Source organism: Vigna radiata, chromosome 5 (assembly GCF_000741045.1).
Source record: "Vigna radiata var. radiata cultivar VC1973A chromosome 5, Vradiata_ver6, whole genome shotgun sequence".
Lineage (NCBI taxonomy): Eukaryota > Viridiplantae > Streptophyta > Magnoliopsida > Fabales > Fabaceae > Vigna > Vigna radiata.
Window position 1 is genome coordinate 12,710,753 of NC_028355.1, and position 9,785 is coordinate 12,720,537.

General features: G+C 35.3%; 1 long non-coding RNA gene across 1 annotated transcript; it reads left to right on the plus strand.

Annotated features, from left to right (window-relative positions):
* Nucleotides 1-4,029: 4,029 nt before the first annotated feature.
* Nucleotides 4,030-5,952, plus strand: LOC106760977. The gene is made up of 2 exons (XR_001375665.2): nucleotides 4,030-4,985; nucleotides 5,437-5,952. It is a non-coding gene; the product is annotated as an uncharacterized LOC106760977 (long non-coding RNA).
* The last annotated feature ends 3,833 nt before the right edge of the window (nucleotides 5,953-9,785 follow it).

Consider the following 9,785-nt stretch of genomic DNA (forward strand, 5'->3'; position numbering starts at 1 on the left):
AGAGAAGAAAAAGATGGTTGGTGAAGTTGTCAACGAAAACAAAAATAAAAACAAAAACCAAACCGTTTGAGAAAAAAAGCACAAAACAAAACCAAAGCGCGAGAGAGGAAGAGAGAGAGTGCTTTCCTTCTTTCTTTGGCGACCCAAGCCAGATTTTTTTCTTTTTCTTTTTCTTTTTCTTTATTTTTATATATTTTAGATATAAATGATAAATGATAAATAATCTGGTAGGACCTGAATTCAATGTGGATTAGACCGTTTTGCCCCCACGCGCCTCTCATCATTCTTCATCTTTTTTTCTTTCTTTTCGTGTTCCCACCCTTACCTTTTTTTCACATCAAAATTTTCGATGTGTCTAAATAGGTAATTAAAGAAAAAAATTATTAAAATTTATTTAACTACAAAAAGAAAAGAAAAAATAAAACGAGAATCCTTCTGATCGAGATTTGGAATAGTTTGAATGCGAACACGCTAAGGACCAAAGAAATTGTCTTTGAGTGTGTTGATATTTGCGACGGTTTGTTTGTAGTTTGTGCATATCTTCTTGTTGATAACATTTTGATAATTTTCTAAAGGCTATTGGCTACTACTATACTACTACTAATAATTACTTTCTTCGCTTCAAAATAAAATAATTAATTCTCCACCAAAAATAAATATGCACTCAGTAAATTCAAGTTAAAATAACATCAATTTTTGCATTATTTGGAATGGAAACATTTTATAATTACTTTTAATTGAATAACAATATAATAAATTATTACTTATGAGTTTAGCTTTTTGACAAATAAATCCTCTTCGCTTTTTGAGAATAATTTTAATGGCTAACCAGTTTTTCCTTTAAAAATTAATGCATGTAAGAATAAATATGGTATTCTGCATACACATGTACAGAAAAACGTATTCCAAATAATTATAACTGACGTGACAATTTTTTTATTTAACACATGTGGTACAGTAGGTTAATTAAAATCATAAATACTACGCAATTTCTTAAAGTATTCATAAAAACATTTTGTGTCTGTATATAATTTGGGAAAAAATTACTAATATATTAATAACGATGGTAGTATTGTTAAAATGGGTTACACTTGGTGAGTCAATTCTATCGTTTTGGTTGAGTTGAATTGAAAAAAAAAAAATCAATACGAATCATCTTTGAGTTTGATCATTAAGAATATGGCTCACCCCAATTAAATTCATGGTGAGCCGGTTGGTTCACGCACCTAATTTTATTTTTTATATTTGTTTTTAGATTATATTTGGAATTTAAGATAATTTTAGACTTTATTATATTTTTTTAATTTTAAATTGTCTTTTTACTTTAAGATCATTTTGGATTGAAATTTATTTATATTTGAATTAGAATTTTTTTTTTATTTCTATGGAATTAAAAGAAATTGTAATTAAGTGAGTCAACCGTTAAACCCAACAACCTATGATGAGTTAGGCCGGATTCAAATTTTTTCAACTCACTAATAAGTAAGCCAAATTGAGTTGACTCACTAAGTGACCAATCCATGATGAATCGAGTCGGGTTGAACCGAATGACCCATTTTGACCACACTTAACGGTGATGAGATAAAAAAAAAAAACATAATAAATAATAGTCTATTTTAATATTTGAATAATTTTTTATCTTTTTTAAAGTTAAAATATAATTTAAAATAAAATAAAGATATTAAATGTGTATCTCTTTATATAATATTGTATTTTTTTAATTGAAAAATATAATTAAACATGAAATAGAAATATAAAATAGGATTAAATATATTTTTAATTTTTAATTTATGGACTAAATTGTATTTCGTCTCAATCTTATAGTATATATGTTCAAGCATTTCTGAACATTCCTTCTCCCTTTAATTTTAGATGCACTTCTCCCAATGCTAAGGTGGTTCAAGATGTATGAGGCAACGATGTATCTAACATTGGGGTGGGGTGGTACCTACAAAGAAACTTTGACACCTATGTTGGATGTGTGTGAGACAACAGTAAATGACAGGACGAATAGGCAATAAAGTTATATTCATTTAACCAAGGTTAAGATGTGTTGTTGCTATGGTTGAGATGTTCCTATCGATATAACTTCGTATTGGGTTGTCAAGTCGTTATGGTTTAAATGTCTTTACCGACATGATGTTGTTCCAAGTTGATGAGATCATCTTGGTCATATATCACATTAGTCCCTCAAACTCAACATATTCTAAATATGAGAATCTTAGTTTGCAAACAAAATTTGTATTCTAAATATATATATATATATATATATATATATATATATATATATATATATATAATATCCTTCATTCTTGAGAAACATAAAAATAAAAAGACTTGATAAATAGGTCTAGCAGATGTCAGAAAGAGTCACATTACTCATGAAGGACAGCAATCTAGCATTATGCTCGTTGAATCTGGTAAGATATAACAATTGATGATTAAGCGGGATCAGGTGAAGGGTTGTCCATAGTGGCTATAAATATTGTCGCAACCGGAAGATCGCGACGGGACGACGATCCAAAAAGAATATAAGTTTGAAAAAAGTTTGGAGTCGCCACCATAGTTTATTCTGGAAAACTACGGAAAAACCATAAAAGATAAGGCAAGGTCTACAAAACCAAATTTTGGTTTCGGAAGTCGGTTACGTGTGGGGAAGGCGTTAACACCCCCACAACGCCTGCCCTAAGGCAGTACCTTTAACTAAATACGCGAATTTGATATGGTTTGCAAAATGTTTAATTTCCCCTAAAAACATAAAACTCTAAAGAAAACAAAATATTTTTTGTGTTTTTTGTGCCCGACAAGGATTGACCTTGCTCCTACGTATTCTCAGTTGGACTGAGAAATCAGGGTTACGTAGTTCTTTGAAACCATTTGGAAAATTTGCTTGGGGAATTGTTTGGAAATTTTGTTTTAGAATCTGTTTGGAAATTTTGGATTTTTGGAAAGTGAACCTGACAAGGACTGGCCTTGCTCCTACGTATCTCCACTTTGGATGGAGAATCAAGGATCACGTAGTTCTGGCTGAAAAGTTGATTATTTGTTTGAGAAAGGATGTTTTTTTTTTGTAATTTTTATGTAAGAAAAAGAAAAGGTCTTCTAGCACAAGGACGATGCGTGCGATCACACATGCGCTAGAATCCTTAAAATATATTTTTAATTTTTATTTATAGAAAAGAAAGGGTTTTCTAGCACAAGGACGATGCGTGCGATCACACATGTACTAGACCCCTTAAAATATATTTTTAACTTTTATTTATAGAAAAGAAAAGGTTTTCTAGCACAAGGACGATGTATGCGATCACACATGTACTAGACCCCTCAAAATATATTTTTGGTATTTTTATAAAAGAAGAAAAAGTGTCCAGCACAAGGACGATGCGTACGATCACACATGTGCTGGACCCTTTAGACATATTTTTTAGTATTTTTGAATATTTCTTTTTTTAAAAAAAGATAAAATAAAATAAATAGGTAAATAACTAAATAAAATAAAATAAAATAAATAGAAATAAAATAAATAAGTAAATTACTAAATAAAAAAAAAGTGAAAATAAAACGAAAAGTTAAATGATAAAATAAACAAAAAAAAACTAAATAACAAGTAAAATAAAATAAAAAGATAACCAAATTGGGCCAAGGCCCAAGTGTAAAGGGGGTGAGATATTTAGCAGAAATAGGGGTGCAGAAGAGATCTTTTGATTGGTTGCCAAAATGGGTTTGAGCCCAAAGAGAAGGGGGCTGCGAATGGAAGCAAAGGGGGTGCAAAAAGGGCTTTCTGTTTAAACGCAGATTGGGTCCAAGCCCATATGAAAAGGGGTGGTGAAGAGTAAGAGCGGGGGTGCGGAAACTGTTTTCTTTGTAGAAGCGGACTGGGCTTGAGCCCAAGCTACAGGAAAAAACAGGAGGTGTGCAGGTAGGAAATGGGGGTGCATAGGGTGAAGGTTTCTTTTTGTTTATCTTCTTTTTTATTATGTTTTCATATATATATATTTTTTTTGAAAGGACCCAGACCCGGCCCAGAATCCTAGCAACTGAAAAAAATGGGGGTTCTGTCTTCCTCCTATCTTATTTCATCATTTCACACTCAGCCTCGAAAGAGAGAGTCAAGGTCTCTTCATTCTCAAACTAGGTTTGCCCCCTAGGAATGTGTCGCCAATCTCCTCCGACAACCACCACGCCGTCCGACTTGCTGGCCCGCTGCGTCACTGGCTACCGTTGCTACCACCCGGTCAGCCACTACATGCCGCGACGACCTCGCCACACCGTCGGCCACCGCTTTCGTCTGGCCAGCCTTCGTGCCATCGGGGCCATAGCCGGCGACTCGCACACTGACCGCCGGCCACCGTACTGCGACATTCATCCTCCCAACGTCAGCGCCACCGCGACCACCATCCTACGCCGCCTTCGAAACTCATCGTCACATCATCACCGGCGACACCGACCTCCACCGAAACCCTCACGCGAATCGTCTTTCCTCTTCCTCGATGCATGAATCAAAATTGATGACAAGCCATAGCAATTGCGTCAATCTCACTCGAAATCCATGCTAGCCAGACTTTGGTTTGCAACATGTTATGTTCTCTGTTTTCTTCTTTTGCCTAGGATCATGTATGGTGGTGGTGGCGCATTGAAACCGATAGGAGTTCCCGTGGATCACTATTTGGGGGTTTGCAATCTAGGGTGATCTAGGGTATGGGGGTTTCTGTACCGTTTCCCTTTGCAGGTTTAGATAAAACAATGGAGTGCAGCTGGCGTGGTAGCAGCCAGGAAATGCAGCCCGTCGGCTATCAGTGATTCAAAGCGAAACTGGAGATTGGGGAAAATGATTGATGATCACTATGAAAAGACGAATGGTGGTGGTTTACTCGAGAGGGCAAACTTCGAATAAAATGGCATGAGACTTGTGATTTGGTCTGTTTGTTTAATATAGGTGGAGGATGATCTTCAGATGGAAAGCAGCCGTAACAGACACGCTTATGGTCTGTTAGGGGGAAAACTACTTCTCTTTTCTATTTTGATATCAATGCCTCTATTACTTCTGTTTGCTTCTTATCACATGTTTTTTTTTTTGGGTGCCAAAGGGGTATGGGAATCTTGATGTTGGGGAACATATATGCCTATTTTCTATTGTCAATTGCTTGATGAATCTTGAAGGGGTTGAAACTATGTTTTGGAGGCAGTTTTGATTAATAATTTTGATTAACACAGTATGCCATAAAGAAGACAAACGCAACCATATGCATTGATCAAACATCATTCATTCGTATCCAGGCATGATCAAACATCATTCATATTAAACAAAGAAACAACAGTCACATAAGACCAAGATTTTGGATATGAGGACTCACCTTCGCAGCTTTAAAAGAACCTTTCCTTTTGGTTCTAGTCCGCTTTGCTCTCTTCGATTGAGCTTTCTCTTTTTTATCCCAGGTACTTGCAGGCGTAAGAAGGATGAAGGCAAATGGTTTATGGATGACCGTGAGGTTTTCTCTTTATCAAACGGTGATGATCAGTGATAGTGGTGGTTCTTCTCTGATGGTGAGGTCGATAGTGAAGTGTTTGAATATGAATGATGGTTTCCCCGAGTGTTCTCTATGTGCTCTTTTTTGTTATCTTCTATGAAAAACGTTCCCCCCCTCCCTTTGAATGACTGTGATCCAAACATTTTGAAAACTACCGAGCTCCTTTTCTGCTGCACTGCTTCCCTCTGGCATATCCTCTGGTGTAGGATTTCTTCCTTGTCTTTTTTCATGTTTCATGTTTTCATTTTGCAGTTGGCAGAAACTGTTTTTAAGAAACTTTCTCCGTTGATGTATATTGCAGTCTTACATAGGAAATTTAGGAAAATTTAGGAAGAGGGACCAAGGACTTTTGTCACTCCCGCTGTGAATATACATTTTAAGCATTGCTGCCTTTAACGTTACATGCAGGGTTGACTTCGATTTACTTTTCTATTTCTTTTTCTTTTTCTCTTTTTTTTTTTTTGATTTTTTGTTTGGTTAACATTTAACATAAAAACATAAAAATAGAACTAAAAAAAAAACCTAACGTAAAAACAAAATTAACATAAAAAGAAAAAAAGTAAAATAACTCTAAATAAAAACAAAATACAATAAAAAAACTAATAAAATAAAAATTAAATAATATAAAATAATAACAACAAAATTAAAATTAATGAAAGACATATAGTATTTAGTTGCCCTGACAAATATTAATGAGGAAATGCATGCCTAGAATGAGTAGACTAAATGACAATTAAGGAAATGGAAAGAAAATAAAAGTGGAAAAGATTAGAGAAAAGGAAACTTATGACTTGAAGATGCGTCACTTGAAGAAGGCTCCAAGATAAGCAATGAAGGAGGACCGTCACTTGCTTAAGCAAGATAAGGTCTGCCCAAAGAGGGACTATAGAGACAGAATACTATCTCAAAAGAGGATTGCAAATGTGCAAATCAACTCAAGTAATCAATTGATTCAAAGGTTGTCTACAAAAGAGAAGCCCTAGGTTGCTTATATAGCTTTTGGAATGGCTTTGGTGAAGAGTTTCAAGCAATGTGGGACTTGGAAGGCTCCAAGTTCTGTCCAGCAGCAGCTGCAACATCCCTAGGTGCATGGGAGTCCCACGTTGCTTAATTCTCTCATTCCAAAAGGGTTTATAAGCTTCCTAGCTCCCCTAGAGTTCAAAAACTAACACTAGTTATGCTTCCTTGCACTACAAGCTAAGATGCCTACTTACTTTTCTTTTCTTTTAAGACCAAGCCATGGGAAGTCCCACACTGCTTGTGCTAAAAGGAAAAGAAGGGTTTATAAGTGTTTATTCAACTAGAATTAATGAAAAGAAACAAAGAGGCAAATACAAGCCTTTGGAACCTTTTCTACTCTTTTATGCTCTTTTGTCACTTTGAAAACTCTTCATTGTTGTCCCATCTATGATCATATCATCCCTCCCAGGTTGGAGAGCATTCGACCTTGAATCTTGAAAAGGAATATTTAAAGAATGGGATTTTGAAATTGGATTTATTTTCTTAGGGAAAACTAAAATTCCTTCTTTAGAAAAACTTTTATTTTTGTCTTGAGTTAAGTGGAAAAAAGAACACAGTAACTCAAGATGTGGGTTGGAAATGGTGTGTGAAGAAGTGGTAATAAGAGATGAGAAAGGTGTGATATTTTCACAAAAGGGTGGAGGAAAAGAAGAAAGCTTAATAATTAGAGAAAAGTGGAAGATGGAAAAACTCCCCTAAATTTGCTTGAATCTTGTAGAATGATGGGAGTGGAAGGTGCCTTCAGTAGCACTTCTTGTGTATGCAGGACATTTTCCTTCTCCTTTTCTCTCACAAGTTCCTCTTTCTCTTTCTTTTCTCTCTCCTCTCTTGCTTTCCTCTCATTTTCTACTTTTGCTCTCTCCTCTCTTTTTGTCCTCTCTTCTTGTACTCTCTCCTCTTGTTTATCTTGAATGTCCTTATTTAAACAATGAAGCATGTCATTCTCTTTTTCTTTACTTGATGAGGAAGAGGAGTTATAAGTGTGTGGAAGTGAGGAAGAGGTAGACTCATTAATGACAACTTCTTCTTCCTTAATGCACACTACCCTTTTATTAGGACAATAAGATGCTATATGACCATGCCCTAAACATTTAAAACACTTAATATGGCTAGGTCTAGAAGGAGATTTAGGTGGGGAGGAGGAATGGTTAGAAGAAGAATGAGGACAAGATTTGTCAGTGGGCTCCTTAGAAACATCCTTGGCTTTATCCTTTGATGATGAGGATTTGTAAAAAACATCTCTTGAAGATTTGGAAAATTTGTTGTGACAAGCTTCTTTTTTCAAGAGTTTCTTCTCTACTTTCATGGCCCTATGAACCACTACATCTAAAGTCTCATCATCATGGAATTCAATTATATCTTGGATGTTGCTATTAAGTCCACTAATAAATCTAACTATTTTTTTCATGATTATTTTCTTTGAGGTTAGTACGATGTAGGAGCACTTCGAGCTCGCGAGCATACTCCTCCATACTTCGTCTATCTTGAGTAAGTCGTTGGAGCTTAATCAAGAAGTCCCTATGCAAGTATGGAGGTATGAAACGTTCGTACAAAATGTCCCTGAAATGTTCCCATGTACTCGCGGGTGAGGTCATGGTTAAGAATGTCCTACGTAGCCATTGTTTGACGTATCCCTCTAAAGCTAAACAAACTAAATTTACACAAAAAGGTCCATCTACACTATACAAATCAAAAATCTAATCTACTTCAGCTATCCAATCTAGAAAAATAGACGGCTCGGCTTCCCCTGTGAAAGTAGGCAAGTTCAACTTTGGTAGTGCAAGGCCTTGGTCCATAGTTGTATCTTCTTTATGCTTCTTTGACGAGGGAATGTATACATTTACGGTTCTAGCTTCTTGCTTCTTCTTGGAAGAACCATGATCATGACCATGAGGTTGCTTCCCTTTTCCTTTGTCTTCCATCCGTTTACTAATGGAGTCAAGTTGATGTTGCATTTGTTGAATAGACTTCACAAATTCAAATTTTCTAGAAGCACTTCCGTGATGACTACTCCCATTGGAAGAATATTGTCTTGTACCTGTAGACATTTTTAAGAGAAAACAACAGTAACACTAACAAAAGAAACACGTTAATACAACAACAAAACAATGGAAAAATTTGAGGCCAAGAGCAGCTCACGATTCACTCAAAACAACACCAAAAACTTAGGCTCAAAACTCACAGTTTTATAGTGAAACAAAGCAAGATCACTCCACTCACATGCATTCTTCTTTCAAGATAGTAATATGTCTCACAAGTCCAGATTTAAGAGTACCAACTCAAGGCTAAAGCAAGTGGAAAAATGTATAATCCAACCTCAACACCAAAAGAAGTCTAAACCAAGACAACACATGGTAGCAGCCAAAAAAATGGATGAAAACAACAAGACAAATGGTGAAAATTGAACCTAAAAAGTCAAGAAACTTGGCACAAAACAAAGGGCAATATTCTAAAGATTTATGAAAGACAAAACAACAAGAAAATGGAGTCAAAACAGTGAAACAAAGTGAACAAGACAGCAAAAAAAATTAACACAACTAAGAAGCAAAATCACATCAACATACCAGATATACATGAAGAGCAAGATCTAATTAATGCTGGAAATAATTTTGACAAACCGCAAACCAATATATTTTGTATTTTAGATGATAAAAGAAGCTTGAAATGAATGCTCAAACACACTAAACACAGTAAGGATGTCTTGGCCAGACCCACTCACTTCAACCAAGATATGCAAAAAAAATTTCTCTGTTTTGGTGCTGGATGCAGTGTGATGTCTCGACCAAGCAGGGTTCAAAATAGTAAGTGTGTTTGATTAAAAGGCCAATTAGAATTGATAAATGACTCAATGGATACAAAACATACAAGCAAGGTTCACACACTTAAATCCAATGATGATCAAGCTCAATTCAGCATACAAACATGTAGATGTAAAAGTACTCTTATCTATGCAATTTCATAAAATTACTCTAGAAAACTCCTAAAGAGGAACAAACATATGACTCAATTCAAAGCTAACAAGCAAGAAAATACATATACACTCCAGCCAAGACAAGGAATTAAAGCTAGAACAACAAACAAAATGGAAGAAAGACAGCTACTTGTTGAAGACCTCCCAATAAGCATTGTTGTTGTTTGAAGAAATGATTGTTTGTACAAGTCTCTGGACAACCACGGTTCAACACCTCTAAGCTTTGATTTAAAGTGTTGAGTCCTTGTTTAAGAGTGTTAAGAGGG